The sequence below is a fragment of the Scyliorhinus torazame genome, chromosome 4, assembly GCF_047496885.1.
Source record: "Scyliorhinus torazame isolate Kashiwa2021f chromosome 4, sScyTor2.1, whole genome shotgun sequence".
Classification (NCBI taxonomy): domain Eukaryota; kingdom Metazoa; phylum Chordata; class Chondrichthyes; order Carcharhiniformes; family Scyliorhinidae; genus Scyliorhinus; species Scyliorhinus torazame.
Genome location: NC_092710.1, coordinates 2693260 through 2715789, shown reverse-complemented (window position 1 = coordinate 2715789; position 22530 = coordinate 2693260). Strand labels below are relative to the sequence as shown.

Sequence of the window (22530 nt, the reverse complement as noted above, 5' to 3'; positions counted from 1 at the left end):
GGACGGGTGTAGGGGCTGGAGGAGGTTACAGAGATAGGGAGGGGTGTAGGGGGCTGGAGGAAGTTACAGATAGGGAGGGTTGTAAGGACTGGAGGAGGTTACAGAGATAGGGAGGGTTGTAGCGACTGGAGGAGGTTACAGAGACAGGGATGGTTGTGGGGGCTGGAGGAGGTTACAGAGATAGGGAGGGCTATAGGGACTGGAGGAGTTTACAGAGAGAGGGAGGTGTGTTGGTGGCTGGAGGAGGTTACAGAGACAGGGCGGGTTGTACGGGTTTAAGGAGGTTATAGAAATAGGGAAGGTTGTAGGGGCTGGAGGAGGTTACAGTGATAGGGAGGGTTGTGGGGACTGGAAGAGGTTACAGAGATAGGGAGGGATGTCGGGGGCTTGAGGAGGTTACAGAGATAGGGAGGGCTATAGGGACTGGAGGAGGTTGCAGAGATAAGCAGGGGTGTAGTTGGCTGGAGGAGGTTACAGAGATAGGGAGGGTTGTAGGGGCTCGAGGAGGTTACAGAGATAGTGAGGGGTGTATGTGGCTGGAGGAGTTTACAGAGATAGGGAGGGGTGTAGGGCTGTAGGAGGGTACAGAGATAGGGAGGGTTGTAGGGGGCTGAAGGAGGTTACAGTGGTAGGGAGGGTTGTAGGGGCTCGAGGAGGTTACAAAGATAGGGAGGGGTGTAGTTCGCTGGAGGAGGTTATAGAAATGGGGATGGTTGTGGGGACTGGAGGAGGTTACAGAGATAGGGAGGGGTGTAGGTGGCTGGAGGAGGTTACAGAGATAGGGAGGGTTGTAGGGTTGGGGGAGGCTATAGAAATAGGGAGGGTTGTAGGGGCTGGATGAGGTTACAGAGACAGAGAGGGTTGTAGGTGCTGGAGGAGGTTATAGAAATAGGGAGGATTGTAGGGGCTGGAGGAGGTTACAGTGATAGGGAGGGTTGTGGGGACTGGAGGAGGTTACAGAGATAGGGAGGGTTGTAGGGTGGCTGGAGGAGGTTACAGAGATAGGGTGGTTGTAGGGGCTGGAGGAGGTTACAGAGATAGGGAGGGGTTGTAGAGGGCTGGAGGACATTACAGAGATAGGGTGGGTTGTAGGGGCTGGAGGAGGTTGCAGAGATAGGGAGGGTTGTAGGGGCTGGAGGAGGTTACAGAGATAGGGAGGGTTGTAGGGGGCTGGAGGAGGTTACATAGATAGGGTGGGTTGTAGGGGCTGGAGGAGGTTACAGAGATAGGGAGGGGGTGTAGGGGGCTGGAGGAGGTTACAGAGATAGGGTGGGTTGTAGGGGCTGGAGGAGGTTGCAGAGATAGGGATGGGTGCAGGGGCTGGAGGAGGTTACAGAGATATGGAGGGCTGTAGGGGCTGGAGGAGGTTACAGAGATAGGGAGGGTTTTAGGGGGCTGCAGGAGGTTGCAGAGGTAGGGAGGGGTGTAGGGGCTGGAGGAAGCTACAGAGATAGGGAGGGTTGTAGGTGGGTAATGAGGTTACAGAGAAAGGGTGTGTTGTGGGGACTGGAAGAGGTTACAGAGATAGGGAGGGATGTCGGGGGCTTGAGGAGGTTACAGAGATAGGGAGGGCTATAGGGACTGGAGGAGGTTGCAGAGATAAGCAGGGGTGTAGTTGGCTGGAGGATGTTACAGAGATAGGGAGGGTTGTAGGGGCTCGAGGATGTTACAGAGATAGGGAGGGGTGTAGGTGGCTGGAGGAGTTTACAGAGATAGGGAGGGGTGTAGGGCTGGAGGAGGATACAGAGATGGGGAGGGTTGTAGGGGGCTGGAGGAGGTTACAGTGATAGCGAGGGTTGTAGGGGCTCGAGGAGGTTACAAAGATAGGGAGGGGTGTAGTTGGCTGGAGGAGGTTATAGAGATGGGGATGGTTGTGTGGACTGGAGGAGGTTACAGAGATAGGGAGGGGTGTAGGTGGCTGGAGGAGGTTACAGAGATAGGGAGGGTTGTAGGGGCTGGGGAGGTTATAGAAATAGGGAGGGTTGTAGGGGCTGGAGGAGGTTACAGTGATAGGGAGGGTTGTGGGGACTGGAGGAGGTTACAGAGATAGGGATGCGTGTAGGGGGCTGGAGGAGGTTACAGAGATAGGGAGGGCTATAGGGACTGGAGGAGGTTACAGCGAGAGGGAGTTGTGTTGGGGGCTGGAGGAGGTTACAGAGACAGGGAGGGTTGTAGGGGTTGGAGGAGGTTATAGAAATAGGGAGGGTTGTAGGGGCTGGAGGAGGTTACAGTGATAGAGTGGGTTGTGGGGACTGGAGGAGGTTACAGAGATAGGGAGAGGTGTAGGGGGCTGGAGGAGGTTAAGAGATAGGGAGAGGTGTAGGGGGCTGGAGGAGGTTACAGAGATAGGGAGGGCTATAGGGACTGGAGAAGGTTACAGAGATATGGAGGGCTATAGGGACTGGAGGAGGTTACAGAGATAGGGTGGGTTGTAGAGGCTGGAGGAGGTTACAGAGATAGGGAGGGGGTGTTGAGGGCTGGAGGAGGTTACAGAGATAGGGTGGGTTGTAGGGGCTGGAGTAGGTTGCAGAGATAGGGAGGGTTGTAGGGGCTGGAGGAGGTTACAGAGATAGGGAGGGTAGTAGGGGACTGGAGGAGGTTACAGAGATAGGGTGGGTTGTAGGGGCTGGAGGAGGTTGCAGAGATAGGGAGGGGTGTAGGGGGCTAGAGGAGGTTACAGAGATAGGGAGGGTTGTAGGGGCTGGATGAGGTTACAGAGATAGGGAGGGGTGTAGGGGCTGGTGGAGGTTACAGAGATAGGGAGGGGTGTAGGGGCTGGAGGAGGTTACAGAGATAGGAGGGGTGTAGGGACTGGAGGAGGTTACAGAGATAGGGAGGGTTGTAGGGGCTGGAGGAGGTTACAGAGATAGGGAGCGGTGTAGGAGCTGGTGGAGGTTACAGATAGGGAGGGTTGTAGGGGACTGGAGGAGGTTACAGAGATAGGGAGGGGTGTAGTGGCTGGAGGAGGTTACAGTGATAGGGAGGGTTGTGGGGACTGGAGGAGGTTACAGGGATAGGGAGGGGTGTAGGGGGTTGGAGGAGGTTACAGAGGTAGGGAGGCCTATAGGGACTGGTGGAGGTTACAGAGATAGGAAGGGCTATAGGGACTGGAGGAGGTTACAGAGATAGGGAGGGTTGTAGGGGGCTGGCGGAAGTTACAGAGATAGGGTGGGTTGTAGGGGCTGGAGGAGGTTACAGAGATAGGGAGGGAGTGTAGGGGGCTGGAGGAGGTTACAGAGATAGGGTGGGTTTTAGGGGCTGGAGGAGGTTGCAGAGATAGGAAGGGTTGTAGGGGGCTGGAGGAGGTTACAGAGATAGGGTGGGTTGTAGGGGCTGGAGGAGGTTACAGAGATAGGGAGGTGTGTTGGTGGCTGGAGGAGGTTACAGAGACAGGGAGGGTTGTCGGGGCTGGAGGAGGTTATAGAAATAGGGAGGGTTGTTGGGGCTGGAGGAGGTTACAGTGATAGGGAGGGTTGTGGGGACTGAAGTAGGTTACAGAGATAGGGAGGGTTGTAGGGGGCTGGAGGAGGCTACAGACAAAGGCAGGGCTATAGGGACTGGAGGAGGTTACAGAGATATGGAGGGCTATAGGGACTGGAGGAGGTTACAGAGATAGGGTGGGTTGTAGGGGCTGGAGGAGGTTACAGAGATAGGGAGGGGGTGTAGAGGGCTGAAGGATGTTACAGAGATAGGGTAGGTTGTAGGGGCTGGAGGAGGTTGCAGAGATAGGGAGGGTTGTAGGGGCTGGAGGAGGTTACAGAGATAGGGAGGGTTGTAGGGGGCTGGAGGAGGTTACAGAGATAGGGTGGGTTGTAGGAGCTGGAGAAGGTTACAGAGATAGGGAGGGGGTGTAAGGGGCTGGAGGAGGTTACAGAGATAGGGTGGGTTGTAGGGGCTGGAGGAGGTTACAGAGATAGGGAGGGGTGTAGGGGGCTGGAGGAGGTTACAGAGATAGGGAGGGTTGTAGGGGCTGGCAGAGGTTACAGAGATAGGGAGGGGTGTAGGGGCTGGTGGAGGTTACAGAGATAAGGAGGGGTGTAGGGGCTGGAGGAGGTTACAGAGATAGGGAGGGGCGTAGGGACTGGAGGAGGTTACAGACATAGGGAGGGGTGTAGGGGCTGGAGGCGGTTACAGAGATAGGGAGGGGTGTAGTGGGCTGGAGGAGGTTACAGATAGGGAGGGTTGTAGGGACTGGAGGAGGTTACAGAGATAGGGAGGGTTGTAGGGACTGGAGGAGGTTACAGAGATAGGGATGGTTGTGGGGACTGGAAGAGGTTACAGAGATAGGGAGGGGTGTAGAGGCTGGAGGAGGTTACAGTGATAGTGAGGGATGTATGGGACTGGAGGAGGTTACAGAGATAGTGAGTGTTGTAGGGACTGGAGGAGGTTACAGAGATAGGGAGGGGTGCAGGGACTGGAGATGGTTACAGAGATAGGAAGGATTGTAGGGTCTGGAAGAGGTTACAGAGATAGGGAGGGTTGTTAGGGCTGGAGGAGGTTATAGAGATAGGGAGGGGTGCAGGTTGCTGGAGGAGGTTACAGAGATAGGGAGATTCGTAGGGGCTGGAGGAGGTTACAAAGATAGGGAGGGGTGTAGGTGGCTGGAGGAGGTTACAGAGATAGGGAGGGTTGTAGGGGCTGGATGAGGTTACAGAGATAGGGAGGGTTGTAAGGGCTGGAGGAGGTTACAGAGATAGGGAGGATTGTAAGGGCTGGAGGAGGTTTGTAGGGGCTGTAGGAGGTTATAGTGATAGGGAGGGTTGTGAGGGCTGGAGGAGGTTACAGAGCTAGGGAGGGTTGTAGGGGGCTGGAGGAGGTTACAGAGATAGGGAGGGTTGTAGGGGCTGGAGGAGGTTGCAGAGTAAGGGAGGGTTTTAGGTGGCTGGAGGAGGTTACAGAGATAGGGAGGGTTGTAGGGGTTGGAGGAGGTTAGAGAGATAGGGAGGGGTGTAGGGGCTGGAGGAGGTTGCAGAGATAGGGTGGGTTGTAGGGGCTGGAGGAGGTTACAGAGAAAGGGAGGGGTGTAGGGGGCTGGAGGAGGTTACAGAGATAGGGAGGGTTGTAGGGGCTGGAGGAGGTTACAGAGATAGGGAGGGGTGTAGGGGCTGGTGGAGGTTACAGAGTTAGGGAGGGGTGTAGTGGCTGGAGGAGATTACAGAGACAGGGAGGGGTGTAGGGACTGGAGGAGGTTACAGAGATAGGGACGGGTGTAGGGGCTGGAGGAGGTTACAGAGATAGGGAGGGGTGTAGGGGGCTGGAGGGTTACAGATAGGGAGGGTTGTAGGGACTGGAGGAGGTTACAGAGATAGGGAGGGGTGTAGGGGGCTGGAGGAGGTTACGAAGATAGGGAGGGGTGTAGAGTCTGGGGGAGATTACAGAGATAGGGAGGGTTGTAGGGGACTGGATGAGGTTACGGAGATAGGGAGGGGTGACGGGACAGGAGGAGGTTACAGAGATAGGCAGGGTTGTCGGAATTGGAGGAGTTTACAGAGGTAGGGAGGGTTGTAGGAGCTGGAGGAGGTTACAGTGATAGGGAGGGTTGTAGGTGTGTGGATGAGGTTACAGAGAAAGGGTGTGTTGTGGGGACTGGAAGAGGTTACAGAGATAGGGAGGGTTGTAGGGACTGGAAGAGGTTACAGAGATAGGGAGTGTTGTAGCGGCTGGAGGTGGTTACAGTGATAGGGAGGGTTGTAGGGGCTGGAGGAGGTTACAGAGATAGGGAGGGTTGAAGGGGCTGGAGGAGGTTACAGAGATAGGGAGGGGTGTAGGGGGCTGGAGGAGGTTACAGACAAAGGCAGGGCTATAGGGACTGGAGGAGGTTACAGAGATATGGAGGGCTATAGGGACTGGAGGAGGTTACAGAGATAGGGAGGGTTGTAGGGGGCTGGAAGAGGTTACAGATATAGGGTGGGTTGTAGGGGCTGGAGGAGGTTACAGAGATAGGGAGGGGGTGTAGAGGGCTGGAGGATGTTACAGAGATAGGGTGGGTTGTAGGGGCTGGAGGAGGTTGCAGAGTTAGGGAGGGTTGTAGGGGCTGGAGGAGGTTACAGAGATAGGGAGGGTTGTAGGGGGCTGGAGGAGGTTACAGAGATAGGGTGGGTTGTAGGAGCTGGAGGAGGTTAAAGAGATAGGGAGGGGGTGTAAGGGGCTGGAGGAGGTTACAGAGATAGGGCGGGTTGTAGGGGCTGGAGGTGGTTGCAGAGATAGGGTGGGTTGTAGGGGCTGGAGGAGGTTACAGAGATAGGGAGGGGTGTAGGGGGCTGGAGGAGGTTACAGAGATAGGGAGGGTTGTAGGGGCTGGTGGAGGTTACAGAGATAAGGAGGGGTGTAGGGGCTGGAGGAGGTTACAGAGATAGGGAGGGGCGTAGGGACTGGAGGAGGTTACAGACATAGGGAGGGGTGTAGGGGCTGGAGGCGGTTACAGAGATAGGGAGGGGTGTAGGGGGCTGGAGGAGGTTACAGATAGGTAGGGTTGTAGGGACTGGAGGAGGTTACAGAGATAGGGAGGGTTGTAGGGACTGGAGGAGGTTCCAGAGATAGGGATGGTTGTGGGGACTGGAAGAGGTTACAGAGATAGGGAGTGGTGTAGAGGCTGGAGGAGGTTACAGTGATAGTGAGGGATGTATGGGACTGGAGGAGGTTACAGAGATAGGGAGGGGTGTAGGGGGCTGGAGGAAGTTACAGATAGGGAGGGTTGTAGGGACTGGAGGAGGTTACAGAGATAGGGTGGGTTGTAGGGGCTGGAGGAGGTTTCAGAGATAGGGAGGGGGTTTAGGGGGCTGGAGGAGGTTACAGAGATAGGGAGAGTTGTAGGGGCTGGAGGAGGTTGCAGAGATAGGGTGGGTTGTAGGGGCTGGAGGAGGTTACAGAGAAAGGGAGGGGTGTAGGGGGCTGGAGGAGGTTACAGAGATAGGGAGGGTTGTCGGGGCTGGAGGAGGTTACAGAGATAGGGAGGGGTGTAGGGGGCTGGAGTGTTACAGATAGGGAGGGTTGTAGGGACTGGAGGAGGTTACAGAGATAGGGAGGGTTGTAGCGACTGGAGGAGGTTACAGAGACAGGGATGGTTGTGGGGGCTGGAGGAGGTTACAGAGATAGGGAGGGTTGTAGGGGCTGGAGGAGGTTACAGAGATAGGGAGGGGTGTAGGAGCTGGTGGAGGTTACAGAGTTAGGGAGGGGTGTAGTGGCTGGAGGAGATTACAGAGACAGGGAGGGGTGTAGGGACTGGAGGAGGTTACAGAGATAGGGACGGGTGTATGGGCTGGAGGAGGTTACAGAGATAGGGAGGGGTGTAGGGGGCTGGAGGAAGTTACAGATAGGGAGGGTTGTAGGGACTGGAGGAGGTTACAGAGATAGGGAGGGTTGTAGCGACTGGAGGAGGTCACAGAGACAGGGATGGTTGTGGGGACTGGAAGAGGTTACAGAGATAGGGAGGGGTGTAGAGGCTGGAGGAGGTTACAGTGATAGTGAGGGATGTATGGGACTGGAGGAGGTTACAGAGATAGTGAGGGTTGTAGGGACTGGAGGAGGTTACAGAGATAGCGAGGGGTGTAGGGACTGGAGATGGTTACAGAGATAGGAAGGATTGTAGGGTCTGGAAGAGGTTACAGAGATAGGGAGGGTTGTTAGGGCTGGAGGAGGTTATAGAGATAGGGAGGGGTGTAGGTGGCTGGAGGAGGTTACAGAGATAGGGAGATTTGTAGGGGCTGGAGGAGGTTACAGAGATAGGGAGGGTTGTAGGGGCTGGATGAGGTTACAGAGATAGGGAGGGTTGTAAGGGCTGGAGGAGGTTACGGAGAGAGGGTGGATTGTAAGGGCTGGAGGAGGTTATAGTGATAGGGAGGTTTGTAGGGGCTGTAGGAGGTTAGAGTGATAGTGAGGGATGTATGGGACTGGAGGAGGTTACAGAGATAGTGAGTGTTGTAGGGACTGGAGGAGGTTACAGAGATAGGGAGGGGTGCAGGGACTGGAGATGGTTACAGAGATAGGAAGGATTGTAGGGTCTGGAAGAGGTTACAGAGATAGGGAGGGTTGTTAGGGCTGGAGGAGGTTATAGAGATAGGGAGGGGTGCAGGTTGCTGGAGGAGGTTACAGAGATAGGGAGATTTGTAGGGGCTGGAGGAGGTTACAGAGATAGGGAGGGGTGTAGGTGGCTGGAGGAGGTTACAGAGATAGGGAGGGTTGTAGGGGCTGGATGAGGTTACAGAGATAGGGAGGGTTGTAAGGGCTGGAGGAGGTTACAGAGATAGGGAGGATTGTAAGGGCTGGAGGAGGTTTGTAGGGGCTGTAGGAGGTTATAGTGATAGGGAGGGTTGTGGGGGCTGGAGGAGGTTACAGAGCTAGGGAGGGTTGTAGGGGGCTGGAGGAGGTTACAGAGATAGGGGGGGTTGTAGGGGCTGGAGGAGGTTGCAGAGTAAGGGAGGGTTTTAGGTGGCTGGAGGAGGTTACAGAGATAGGGTGGGTTGTAGGGGTTGGAGGAGGTTAGAGAGATAGGGAGGGGTGTAGGGGCTGGAGGAGGTTGCAGAGATAGGGTGGGTTGTAGGGGCTGGAGGAGGTTATAGAGAAAGGGAGGGGTGTAGGGGGCTGGAGGAGGTTACAGAGATAGGGAGGGTTGTAGGGGCTGGAGGAGGTTACAGAGATAGGGAGGGGTGTAGGGGCTGGTGGAGGTTACAGAGTTAGGGAGGGGTGTAGTGGCTGGAGGAGATTACAGAGACAGGGAGGGGTGTAGGGACTGGAGGAGGTTACAGAGATAGGGACGGGTGTAGGGGCTGGAGGAGGTTACAGAGATAGGGAGGGGTGTAGGGGGCTGGAGGGTTACAGATAGGGAGGGTTGTAGGGACTGGAGGAGGTTACAGAGATAGGGAGGGGTGTAGGGGGCTGGAGGAGGTTACGAAGATAGGGAGGGGTGTAGAGTCTGGGGGAGATTACAGAGATAGGGAGGGTTGTAGGGGACTGGATGAGGTTACGGAGATAGGGAGGGGTGACGGGACAGGAGGCGGTTACAGAGATAGGCAGGGTTGTCAGAATTGGAGGCGTTTACAGAGGTAGGGAGGGTTGTAGGAGACTGGATGAGGTTACGGAGATAGGGAGGGGTGACGGGACAGGAGGAGGTTACAGAGATAGGCAGAGTTGTCGGAATTGGAGGAGTTTACAGAGGTAGGGAGGGTTGTAGGAGCTGGAGGAGGTTACAGTGATAGGGAGGGTTGTAGGTGTGTGGATGAGGTTACAGAGAAAGGGTGTGTTGTGGGGACTGGAAGAGGTTACAGAGATAGGGAGGGTTGTAGGGACTGGAGGAGGTTACAGAGATAGGGAGGGTTGTAGCGACTGGAGGAGGTCACAGAGACAGGGATGGTTGTGGGGACTGGAAGAGGTTACAGAGATAGGGAGGGGTGTAGAGGCTGGAGGAGGTTACAGTGATAGTGAGGGATGTATGGGACTGGAGGAGGTTACAGAGATAGTGAGGGTTGTAGGGACTGGAGGAGGTTACAGAGATAGCGAGGGGTGTAGGGACTGGAGATGGTTACAGAGATAGGAAGGATTGTAGGGTCTGGAAGAGGTTACAGAGATAGGGAGGGTTGTTAGGGCTGGAGGAGGTTATAGAGATAGGGAGGGGTGTAGGTGGCTGGAGGAGGTTACAGAGATAGGGAGATTTGTAGGGGCTGGAGGAGGTTACAGAGATAGGGAGGGTTGTAGGGGCTGGATGAGGTTACAGAGATAGGGAGGGTTGTAAGGGCTGGAGGAGGTTACGGAGAGAGGGTGGATTGTAAGGGCTGGAGGAGGTTATAGTGATAGGGAGGTTTGTAGGGGCTGTAGGAGGTTAGAGTGATAGTGAGGGATGTATGGGACTGGAGGAGGTTACAGAGATAGTGAGTGTTGTAGGGACTGGAGGAGGTTACAGAGATAGGGAGGGGTGCAGGGACTGGAGATGGTTACAGAGATAGGAAGGATTGTAGGGTCTGGAAGAGGTTACAGAGATAGGGAGGGTTGTTAGGGCTGGAGGAGGTTATAGAGATAGGGAGGGGTGCAGGTTGCTGGAGGAGGTTACAGAGATAGGGAGATTTGTAGGGGCTGGAGGAGGTTACAGAGATAGGGAGGGGTGTAGGTGGCTGGAGGAGGTTACAGAGATAGGGAGGGTTGTAGGGGCTGGATGAGGTTACAGAGATAGGGAGGGTTGTAAGGGCTGGAGGAGGTTACAGAGATAGGGAGGATTGTAAGGGCTGGAGGAGGTTTGTAGGGGCTGTAGGAGGTTATAGTGATAGGGAGGGTTGTGGGGGCTGGAGGAGGTTACAGAGCTAGGGAGGGTTGTAGGGGGCTGGAGGAGGTTACAGAGATAGGGGGGGTTGTAGGGGCTGGAGGAGGTTGCAGAGTAAGGGAGGGTTTTAGGTGGCTGGAGGAGGTTACAGAGATAGGGTGGGTTGTAGGGGTTGGAGGAGGTTAGAGAGATAGGGAGGGGTGTAGGGGCTGGAGGAGGTTGCAGAGATAGGGTGGGTTGTAGGGGCTGGAGGAGGTTATAGAGAAAGGGAGGGGTGTAGGGGGCTGGAGGAGGTTACAGAGATAGGGAGGGTTGTAGGGGCTGGAGGAGGTTACAGAGATAGGGAGGGGTGTAGGGGCTGGTGGAGGTTACAGAGTTAGGGAGGGGTGTAGTGGCTGGAGGAGATTACAGAGACAGGGAGGGGTGTAGGGACTGGAGGAGGTTACAGAGATAGGGACGGGTGTAGGGGCTGGAGGAGGTTACAGAGATAGGGAGGGGTGTAGGGGGCTGGAGGGTTACAGATAGGGAGGGTTGTAGGGACTGGAGGAGGTTACAGAGATAGGGAGGGGTGTAGGGGGCTGGAGGAGGTTACGAAGATAGGGAGGGGTGTAGAGTCTGGGGGAGATTACAGAGATAGGGAGGGTTGTAGGGGACTGGATGAGGTTACGGAGATAGGGAGGGGTGACGGGACAGGAGGCGGTTACAGAGATAGGCAGGGTTGTCAGAATTGGAGGCGTTTACAGAGGTAGGGAGGGTTGTAGGAGACTGGATGAGGTTACGGAGATAGGGAGGGGTGACGGGACAGGAGGAGGTTACAGAGATAGGCAGAGTTGTCGGAATTGGAGGAGTTTACAGAGGTAGGGAGGGTTGTAGGAGCTGGAGGAGGTTACAGTGATAGGGAGGGTTGTAGGTGTGTGGATGAGGTTACAGAGAAAGGGTGTGTTGTGGGGACTGGAAGAGGTTACAGAGATAGGGAGGGTTGTAGGGACTGGAGGAGGTTACAGAGATAGGGAGTGTTGTAGCGGCTGGAGGTGGTTACAGTGATAGGGAGGGTTGTAGGGGCTGGAGGAGGTTACAGAGATAGGGAGGGTTGAAGGGGCTGGAGGAGGTTACAGAGATAGGGAGGGGTGTAGGGGGCTGGAGGAGGTTACAGAGATAGGGAGGGTTGTAGGGGCTGGAGGAGGTTGCAGAGTAAGGGAGGGTTTTAGGTGGGTGGAGGAGGTTACAGAGATAGGGAGGGTTGTAGGGGGCTGGAGGAGGTTACAGAGATAGGGTGGGTTGTAGGAGCTGGAGGAGGTTACAGAGATAGGGAGGGGGTGTAAGGGGCTGGAGGAGGTTACAGAGATAGGGCGGGTCGTAGGGGCTGGAGGAGGTTGCAGAGATAGGGTAGGTTGTAGGGGCTGGAGGAGGTTACAGAGATAGGGAGGATTGTAAGGGCTGGAGGAGGTTTGTAGGGGCTGTAGGAGGTTATAGTGATAGGGAGGGTTGTGGGGGCTGGAGGAGGTTACAGAGCTAGGGAGGGTTGTAGGGGGCTGGAGGAGGTTACAGAGATAGGGGGGGTTGTAGGGGCTGGAGGAGGTTGCAGAGTAAGGGAGGGTTTTAGGTGGCTGGAGGAGGTTACAGAGATAGGGTGGGTTGTAGGGGTTGGAGGAGGTTAGAGAGATAGGGAGGGGTGTAGGGGCTGGAGGAGGTTGCAGAGATAGGGTGGGTTGTAGGGGCTGGAGGAGGTTATAGAGAAAGGGAGGGGTGTAGGGGGCTGGAGGAGGTTACAGAGATAGGGAGGGTTGTAGGGGCTGGAGGAGGTTACAGAGATAGGGAGGGGTGTAGGGGCTGGTGGAGGTTACAGAGTTAGGGAGGGGTGTAGTGGCTGGAGGAGATTACAGAGACAGGGAGGGGTGTAGGGACTGGAGGAGGTTACAGAGATAGGGACGGGTGTAGGGGCTGGAGGAGGTTACAGAGATAGGGAGGGGTGTAGGGGGCTGGAGGGTTACAGATAGGGAGGGTTGTAGGGACTGGAGGAGGTTACAGAGATAGGGAGGGGTGTAGGGGGCTGGAGGAGGTTACGAAGATAGGGAGGGGTGTAGAGTCTGGGGGAGATTACAGAGATAGGGAGGGTTGTAGGGGACTGGATGAGGTTACGGAGATAGGGAGGGGTGACGGGACAGGAGGCGGTTACAGAGATAGGCAGGGTTGTCAGAATTGGAGGCGTTTACAGAGGTAGGGAGGGTTGTAGGAGACTGGATGAGGTTACGGAGATAGGGAGGGGTGACGGGACAGGAGGAGGTTACAGAGATAGGCAGAGTTGTCGGAATTGGAGGAGTTTACAGAGGTAGGGAGGGTTGTAGGAGCTGGAGGAGGTTACAGTGATAGGGAGGGTTGTAGGTGTGTGGATGAGGTTACAGAGAAAGGGTGTGTTGTGGGGACTGGAAGAGGTTACAGAGATAGGGAGGGTTGTAGGGACTGGAGGAGGTTACAGAGAGAGGGAGTGTTGTAGCGGCTGGAGGTGGTTACAGTGATAGGGAGGGTTGTAGGGGCTGGAGGAGGTTACAGAGATAGGGAGGGTTGAAGGGGCTGGAGGAGGTTACAGAGATAGGGAGGGGTGTAGGGGGCTGGAGGAGGTTACAGAGATAGGGAGGGTTGTAGGGGCTGGAGGAGGTTGCAGAGTAAGGGAGGGTTTTAGGTGGGTGGAGGAGGTTACAGAGATAGGGAGGGTTGTAGGGGGCTGGAGGAGGTTACAGAGATAGGGTGGGTTGTAGGAGCTGGAGGAGGTTACAGAGATAGGGAGGGGGTGTAAGGGGCTGGAGGAGGTTACAGAGATAGGGCGGGTCGTAGGGGCTGGAGGAGGTTGCAGAGATAGGGTAGGTTGTAGGGGCTGGAGGAGGTTACAGAGATAGGGAGGATTGTAAGGGCTGGAGGAGGTTTGTAGGGGCTGTAGGAGGTTATAGTGATAGGGAGGGTTGTGGGGGCTGGAGGAGGTTACAGAGCTAGGGAGGGTTGTAGGGGGCTGGAGGAGGTTACAGAGATAGGGGGGGTTGTAGGGGCTGGAGGAGGTTGCAGAGTAAGGGAGGGTTTTAGGTGGCTGGAGGAGGTTACAGAGATAGGGTGGGTTGTAGGGGTTGGAGGAGGTTAGAGAGATAGGGAGGGGTGTAGGGGCTGGAGGAGGTTGCAGAGATAGGGTGGGTTGTAGGGGCTGGAGGAGGTTATAGAGAAAGGGAGGGGTGTAGGGGGCTGGAGGAGGTTACAGAGATAGGGAGGGTTGTAGGGGCTGGAGGAGGTTACAGAGATAGGGAGGGGTGTAGGGGCTGGTGGAGGTTACAGAGTTAGGGAGGGGTGTAGTGGCTGGAGGAGATTACAGAGACAGGGAGGGGTGTAGGGACTGGAGGAGCTTACAGAGATAGGGACGGGTGTAGGGGCTGGAGGAGGTTACAGAGATAGGGAGGGGTGTAGGGGGCTGGAGGGTTACAGATAGGGAGGGTTGTAGGGACTGGAGGAGGTTACAGAGATAGGGAGGGGTGTAGGGGGCTGGAGGAGGTTACGAAGATAGGGAGGGGTGTAGAGTCTGGGGGAGATTACAGAGATAGGGAGGGTTGTAGGGGACTGGATGAGGTTACGGAGATAGGGAGGGGTGACGGGACAGGAGGCGGTTACAGAGATAGGCAGGGTTGTCAGAATTGGAGGCGTTTACAGAGGTAGGGAGGGTTGTAGGAGACTGGATGAGGTTACGGAGATAGGGAGGGGTGACGGGACAGGAGGAGGTTACAGAGATAGGCAGAGTTGTCGGAATTGGAGGAGTTTACAGAGGTAGGGAGGGTTGTAGGAGCTGGAGGAGGTTACAGTGATAGGGAGGGTTGTAGGTGTGTGGATGAGGTTACAGAGAAAGGGTGTGTTGTGGGGACTGGAAGAGGTTACAGAGATAGGGAGGGTTGTAGGGACTGGAGGAGGTTACAGAGAGAGGGAGTGTTGTAGCGGCTGGAGGTGGTTACAGTGATAGGGAGGGTTGTAGGGGCTGGAGGAGGTTACAGAGATAGGGAGGGTTGAAGGGGCTGGAGGAGGTTACAGAGATAGGGAGGGGTGTAGGGGGCTGGAGGAGGTTACAGAGATAGGGAGGGTTGTAGGGGCTGGAGGAGGTTGCAGAGTAAGGGAGGGTTTTAGGTGGGTGGAGGAGGTTACAGAGATAGGGAGGGTTGTAGGGGGCTGGAGGAGGTTACAGAGATAGGGTGGGTTGTAGGAGCTGGAGGAGGTTACAGAGATAGGGAGGGGGTGTAAGGGGCTGGAGGAGGTTACAGAGATAGGGCGGGTCGTAGGGGCTGGAGGAGGTTGCAGAGATAGGGTAGGTTGTAGGGGCTGGAGGAGGTTACAGAGATAGGGAGGATTGTAAGGGCTGGAGGAGGTTTGTAGGGGCTGTAGGAGGTTATAGTGATAGGGAGGGTTGTGGGGGCTGGAGGAGGTTACAGAGCTAGGGAGGGTTGTAGGGGGCTGGAGGAGGTTACAGAGATAGGGGGGGTTGTAGGGGCTGGAGGAGGTTGCAGAGTAAGGGAGGGTTTTAGGTGGCTGGAGGAGGTTACAGAGATAGGGTGGGTTGTAGGGGTTGGAGGAGGTTAGAGAGATAGGGAGGGGTGTAGGGGCTGGAGGAGGTTGCAGAGATAGGGTGGGTTGTAGGGGCTGGAGGAGGTTATAGAGAAAGGGAGGGGTGTAGGGGGCTGGAGGAGGTTACAGAGATAGGGAGGGTTGTAGGGGCTGGAGGAGGTTACAGAGATAGGGAGGGGTGTAGGGGCTGGTGGAGGTTACAGAGTTAGGGAGGGGTGTAGTGGCTGGAGGAGATTACAGAGACAGGGAGGGGTGTAGGGACTGGAGGAGGTTACAGAGATAGGGACGGGTGTAGGGGCTGGAGGAGGTTACAGAGATAGGGAGGGGTGTAGGGGGCTGGAGGGTTACAGATAGGGAGGGTTGTAGGGACTGGAGGAGGTTACAGAGATAGGGAGGGGTGTAGGGGGCTGGAGGAGGTTACGAAGATAGGGAGGGGTGTAGAGTCTGGGGGAGATTACAGAGATAGGGAGGGTTGTAGGGGACTGGATGAGGTTACGGAGATAGGGAGGGGTGACGGGACAGGAGGCGGTTACAGAGATAGGCAGGGTTGTCAGAATTGGAGGCGTTTACAGAGGTAGGGAGGGTTGTAGGAGACTGGATGAGGTTACGGAGATAGGGAGGGGTGACGGGACAGGAGGAGGTTACAGAGATAGGCAGAGTTGTCGGAATTGGAGGAGTTTACAGAGGTAGGGAGGGTTGTAGGAGCTGGAGGAGGTTACAGTGATAGGGAGGGTTGTAGGTGTGTGGATGAGGTTACAGAGAAAGGGTGTGTTGTGGGGACTGGAAGAGGTTACAGAGATAGGGAGGGTTGTAGGGACTGGAGGAGGTTACAGAGATAGGGAGTGTTGTAGCGGCTGGAGGTGGTTACAGTGATAGGGAGGGTTGTAGGGGCTGGAGGAGGTTACAGAGATAGGGAGGGTTGAAGGGGCTGGAGGAGGTTACAGAGATAGGGAGGGGTGTAGGGGGCTGGAGGAGGTTACAGAGATAGGGAGGGTTGTAGGGGCTGGAGGAGGTTGCAGAGTAAGGGAGGGTTTTAGGTGGGTGGAGGAGGTTACAGAGATAGGGAGGGTTGTAGGGGGCTGGAGGAGGTTACAGAGATAGGGTGGGTTGTAGGAGCTGGAGGAGGTTACAGAGATAGGGCGGGTCGTAGGGGCTGGAGGAGGTTGCAGAGATAGGGTAGGTTGTAGGGGCTGGAGGAGGTTACAGAGATAGGGAGGGGTGTAGGGGGCTGGAGGAGGTTACAGAGATAGGGAGGGTTGTAGGGGCTGGAGGAGGTTACAGAGATAGGGAGGGGTGTAGGGGCTGGTGGAGGTTACAGAGATAAGGAGGGGTGTAGGGGCTGGAGGAGGTTACAGAGATAGGGAGGGGCGTAGGGACTGGAGGAGGTTACAGACATAGGGAGGGGTGTAGGGGCTGGAGGCGGTTACAGAGATAGGGAGGGGTGTAGGGGGCTGGAGGAGGTTACAGATAGGGAGGGTTGTAGGGACTGGAGGAGGTTACAGAGATAGGGAGGGTTGTAGGGACTGGAGGAGGTTACAGAGATAGGGATGGTTGTGGGGGCTGGAAGAGGTTACAGAGATAGGGAGGGGTGTAGAGGCTGGAGGAGGTTACAGTGATAGTGAGGGATGTATGGGACTGGAGGAGGTTACAGAGATAGTGAGGGTTGTAGGGACTGGAGGAGGTTACAGAGATAGGGAGGGGTGTAGGGACTGGAGATGGTTACAGAGATAGGAAGGATTGTAGGGTCTGGAAGAGGTTACAGAGATAGGGAGGGTTGTTAGGGCTGGAGGAGGTTATAGAGATAGGGAGGGGTGTAGGGGCTGGTTGAGGTTACAGAGATAGGGAGGGTTGTTAGGGCTGGAGGAGGTTATAGAGATAGGGAGGGGTGTAGGGGCTGGAGGAGGTTACAGAGATAGGGAGGGGTGTAGTGGCTGGAGGAGATTACAGAGACAGGGAGGGGTGTAGGGACTGGAGGAGGTTACAGGGATAGGGACGGGTGTAGGGGCTGGAGGAGGTTACAGAGATAGGGAGGGGTGTAGGGGGCTGGAGGAAGTTACAGATAGGGAGGGTTGTAGGGACTGGAGGAGGTTACAGAGATAGGGTGGGTTGTAGGGGCTGGAGGAGGTTTCAGAGATAGGGAGGGGGTTTAGGGGGCTGGAGGAGTTTGCAGAGATAGGGTGGGTTGTAGGGGCTGGAGGAGGTTGCAGAGATAGGGTGGGTTGTAGGGGCTGGAGGAGGTTACAGAGAAAGGGAGGGGTGTAGGGGGCTGGAGGAGGTTACAGAGATAGGGAGGGTTGTCGGGGCTGGAGGAGGTTACAGAGATAGGGAGGGGTGTAGTGGCTGGTGGAGGTTACAGAGTTAGGGAGGGGTGTAGTGGCTGGAGGAGATTACAGAGATAGGGACGGGTGTAGGGGCTGGAGGAGGTTACAGAGATAGGGAGGGGTGTAGGGGGCTGGAGGGTTACAGATAGGGAGGGTTGTAGGGACTGGACGAGGTTACAGAGATAGGGAGGGTTGTAGCGACTGGAGGAGGTTACAGAGACAGGGATGGTTGTGGGGGCTGGAGGAGGTTACAGAGATACGGAGGGTTGTAGGGGCTGGAGGAGGTTACAGAGATAGGGAGGGGTGTAGGAGCTGGTGGAGGTTGCAGTGATAGTGAGGGATGTATGGGACTGGAGGAGGTTACAGAGATAGTGAGGGTTGTAGGGACTGGAGGAGGTTACAGAGATAGCGAGGGGTGTAGGGACTGGAGATGGTTACAGAGATAGGAAGGATTGTAGGGTCTGGAAGAGGTTACAGAGATAGGGAGGGTTGTTAGGGCTGGAGGAGGTTATAGAGATAGGGAGGGGTGTAGGTGGCTGGAGGAGGTTACAGAGATAGGGAGATTTGTAGGGGCTGGAGGAGGTTACAGAGATAGGGAGGGTGTAGGTGGCTGGAGGAGGTTACAGAGATAGGGAGGGTTGTAGGGGCTGGATGAGGTTACAGAGATAGGGAGGGTTGTAAGGGCTGGAGGAGGTTACGGAGAGAGGGTGGATTGTAAGGGCTGGAGGAGGTTATAGTGATAGGGATGTTTGTAGGGGCTGTAGGAGGTTAGAGTGATAGGGAGGGTTGTGGGGACTGGAAGAGGTTACAGAGATAGGGAGGGGTGTAGAGGCTGGAGGAGGTTACAGTGATAGTGAGGGATGTATGGGACTGGAGGAGGTTACAGAGATAGGGAGGTTTGTAGGGACTGGAGGAGGTTACAGAGATAGGGAGGGGTGTAGGGACTGGAGATGGTTACAGAGATAGGAAGGATTGTAGGGTCTGGAAGAGGTTACAGAGATAGGGAGGGTTGTTAGGGCTGGAGGCGGTTATAGAGATAGGGAGGGGTGTAGGTTGCTGGATGAGGTTACAGAGATAGGGAGATTTGTAAGGGCTGGAGGAGGTTACAGAGATAGGGAGGGTTGTGGGGGCTTGAGGAGTTTACAGATCTAGGGATGGTTGTAGGCGGCTGGAGGAGGTTACAGAGATAGGGAGGGTTGTAGGGACTGGAGGAGGTTACAGAGATAGGGAGGGTTGTAGGGGCTGGAGGAGGTTGCAGAGTAAGGGAGGGTTTTAGGTGGGTGGAGGAGGTTACAGAGATAGGGAGGGGGTGTAGGGGCTGGAGGAGGTTACAGAGATTGGGATGGTTGTGGGGACTGGAAGAGGTTACAGAGATAGGGAGGGGTGTAGAGGCTGGAGGAGGTTACAGTGATAGTGAGGGATGTATGGGACTGGAGGAGGTTACAGAGATAGTGAGGGTTGTAGGGACTGGAGGAGGTTACTGAGATAGCGAGGGGTGTAGGGACTGGAGATGGTTACAGAGATAGGAAGGATTGTAGGGTCTGGAAGAGGTTACAGAGATAGGGAGGGTTGTTAGGGCTGGAGGAGGTTATAGAGATAGGGAGGGGTGTAGGTGGCTGGAGGAGGTTACAGAGATAGGGAGGGTGTAGGTGGCTGGAGGAGGTTACAGAGATAGGGAGGGTTGTAGGGGCTGGATGAGGTTACAGAGATAGGGAGGGTTGTAAGGGCTGGAGGAGGTTACGGAGAGAGGGTGGATTGTAAGGGCTGGAGGAGGTTATAGTGATAGGGAGGTTTGTAGGGGCTGTAGGAGGTTAGAGTGATAGGGAGGGTTGTGGGGGCTGGAGGAGGTTACAGAGCTAGGGAGGGTTGTTGGGGCTGGAGGAGGTTGCAGAGTAGGGGAGGGTTTTAGGTGGCTGGAGGAGGTTACAGAGATAGGGAGGGGGTATAGGGGCTGGAGGAGGTGACAGAGATCCGAAGGGTTGTAGGGACTGGAGGAGGTTACAGAGATAGGGAAAGTTGTAGGAGCTGGAGGAGGTTACAGAGATATCGATGGGTGTAGGGAGTGGATGAGGTTACAGAGATAGGGAGGGTGGTAGGTGGGCTGGAGGAGGTTACTGAGGTAGCGATGGTTGTTGTGAGGTGGAGGAGGTTACAGAGATTGGGAGGGTTGTAGGGGCTGGATGAGGGTACGGAGATAGGGAGGGGTGTAGGGGCTGGAGGAGGCTGAAGAGATAGGGAGGGTTGTAGGGGCTGGAGGAGGTTACAGAGATAGGGAGGGGTTTAGGGGGCTGGAGGAGGTTACAGAGATAGGGAGGGTTGTAGAGGCCGGAGGAGGTTACAGAGATAGGGAGCGGTGTAGGGGCTGGAGGAGGTTACAGAGATAGGGAGGGGTGTAGGAGCTGGAGGAGGTTACAGAGATAGGGAGGGGTGTCGGGACTGGAGGAGGTTACAGAGATAGGGAGGGGTGTAGGGACTGGAGGAGGTTACAGAGATAGGGAGGGGTGTAGGGTGCTGGATGTGGTTACAGAGATAGGGAGGGGTTGTAGGGGCTGGAGGTGGTTACAGAGATAGGGAGGGTTGTAGGTGCTGGACGAGATTACAGAGATAGGGAGGGTGAGGGGGCTGGAGGAGGTTACAGAGATAGGGAGGGGTGTAGGGACTGGAGGAGGTTACAGAGATAGGGAGGGTTGTAGGGACTGGAGGAGGTTACTGAGATAGGGAGGGTTGTAGGGGCTGGAGGAGGTTACAGAGATAGGGAGGGTGAGGGGGCTGGAGGAGGTGACAGAGATAGGGAGGTGTGTCGGGGCTGGAGGAGGTTACAGAGATAGGGAGGGGTGTAGGGGGCTGGAGGAGGTTACAGACATAGGGAGGGGTGTGGGGACTGGAGGAGGTTACAGAGATAGGGAGGGGTGTGGGGACTGGAGGTGGTTACAGAGATAGGGAGGGCTGTCTGGGCTGGAGGAGGTTACAGAGATAGGGAGGGTTGTAGGGACTGGAGGAGGTTTCAGAGATAGGGAGGGGTGTAGGGGCTGGAGGAGGTTACAGAGATAGGGAGGGGTGTAGGGACTGGAGGAGGTTACAGAGATAGGGAGGGTTGTGGGGACTGGAGGAGGTTACAGAGATAGGGAGTGGTGTAGGGGCTGGAGGAGGTTACAGAGATAGGGAGGGCTGTCTGGGCTGGAGGAGTTTACAGAGATAGGGAGGGGTGTGGGGGCTGGAGTAGGTTACAGAGATAGGGAGGGGTGTGGGGGCTGGAGGAGTTTACAGAGATAGGGAGTGTTGTAGGGACTGGAGGAGCTTACAGAGATAGGGAGGGGTGTAGGGACTGGAGGAGGTTACAGAGATAGGGAGAGGTGGAGGGGCTGGAGGAGGTTACAGAGATAGGGAGGGTTGTAGGGGCTGGAGGAGGTTACAGACATAGGGAGGGGTGTAGGGGTTGGAGGAGGTTACAGAGATAGGGAGGGATGTATGGGGCTGGAGGAGGTTACAGAGATAGGGAGGGGTGTGGGGACTGGAGGAGGTTACAGAGATAGGGAGGGGTGTGGGGACTGGAGGTGGTTACAGAGATAGGGAGGGCTGTCTGGGCTGGAGGAGGTTACAGAGATAGGGAGGGTTGTAGGGACTGGAGGAGGTTTCAGAGATAGGGAGGGGTGTAGGGGCTGGAGGAGGTTACAGAGATAGGGAGGGGTGTAGGGACTGGAGGAGGTTACAGAGATGGGGAGGGTTGTGGGGACTGGAGGAGGTTACAGAGATAGGGAGTGGTGTAGGGGCTGGAGGAGGTTACAGAGATAGGGAGGGCTGTCTGGGCTGGAGGAGTTTACAGAGATAGGGAGGGGTGTGGGGGCTGGAGTAGGTTACAGAGATAGGGAGGGGTGTGGGGGCTGGAGGAGGTTACAGAGATAGGGAGTGTTGTAGGGACTGGAGGAGGTTACAGAGATAGGGAGGGGTGTAGGGACTGGAGGAGGTTACAGAGATAGGGAGGGGTATAGGGGCTGGAGGAGGTTACAGAGATAGGGAGGGTTGTAGGGGCTGGAGGAGGTTACAGAGATAGGGAGGGGTGTAGGGGTTGGAGGAGGTTACAGAGATAGGGAGGGGTGTAGGGGCTGGAGGAGGTTACAGAGATAGGGAGGGTTGTAGGGACTGGAGGAGATTACAGAGATAGGGAGGGGGTGTAGGGTCTGCAGGAGGTTACAGAGATAGGGAGGGTTGTAGGGGTTGGAGGAGGTTACAGAGATAGGGAGAGGTGTAGGGGCTGGAGGAGGTTACAGAGATAGGGAGGGGTGTAGGGACATGGAGGAGGTTACAGAGATAGGGAGGGGTGTAGGGGCTGGAGGAGGTTACAGAGATAGGGAGGGGTGTAGGGTGCTGGAGGAGGTTACAGAGATAGGGAGGGGTTGTCGGGGCTGGAGGAGGTTACAGAGATAGGGAGGGGTGTAGGGACTGGAGGAGGTTACAGAGATAGGGAGGGCTGTAGGGGGCTGGAGGAGGTTACAGAGATAGGGAGGGGTGTAGGGGCTGGAGGAGATTACAGAGATAGGGAGGGTTATAGGGGCTGGAGGAGGTTACAGAGATAGGGAGGGGTGTCTGGGCTGGAGGAGGTTACAGAGATAGGGAGGGTTGTAGGGGCTGGAGGAGGTTACAGAGATAGGGAGGGTTATAGGGGCTGGAGGAGGTTACAGAGATAGGGAGGGGTGTCTGGGCTGGAGGAGGTTGCAGAGTAAAGTTTGGGGGGTGGAGTTTTGGTTGAGAGATTGGGTAGATATGAAGTGTTGTGGATTTGGATGGAGAGTGTGGGGAGTGGGTTAATAGTTAATTAATCGGTAGTCACAGCCGCCGACCAGAACCCCACCAATCGCCCTCTTACCCTCCGTACACTGTGCGCCAGCCAACCCCACTGGGCAGGAGCACGTGTTGGGTGTCAGGCACGTGGTGGGCGTAACGCAAGATGGACTGCAGACAGCTGAGGAAGAGAAATAACCAGGAGACGTGTCAATTAAACCGCGAATCGCACACCGTCACAACGCTATCTTCGTCTAGGGCATTGGGGAGAGCACATCTGGAGGAGTGTGGACAGAATCCGTCTCCTGATTGAAGGAACGATGTCAATGTTTTGGAATCAGTTCCCAGAAGGTTTCCTGGACTAACACCAGGAATGGGCGGGATTTCCCCTGAGGAAAGGATGGAGAGGTTGGGATTGTATCCGCTGGAGTTTATCAGACTGAGAGGAGACTTGGTCCAAACCTTGTCGTGTTGAGTGCTCTGCTACACAGACGAACCAACACAGTTGTGGATGGTACAACTCAGTTTTATTACTAACAGTATTTACAATGGTAAACTGGTTACTGAGGTTCGTTCATTACCCTCTAACCTGTG

At 55.7% G+C, this 22530-nt stretch overlaps 1 long non-coding RNA gene across 1 annotated transcript in view; it reads right to left on the bottom strand.

Moving 5' to 3' along the window:
• LOC140411544 (uncharacterized) overlaps positions 1-22530 on the bottom strand; it is a 94194-nt gene that overhangs the window by 58589 nt on the left and 13075 nt on the right. Inside the window, exon 2 of the long non-coding RNA XR_011940858.1 lies at positions 22022-22117. This is a non-coding gene — a long non-coding RNA (uncharacterized lncRNA). The remainder of the gene's footprint in view (positions 1-22021; positions 22118-22530) is intronic.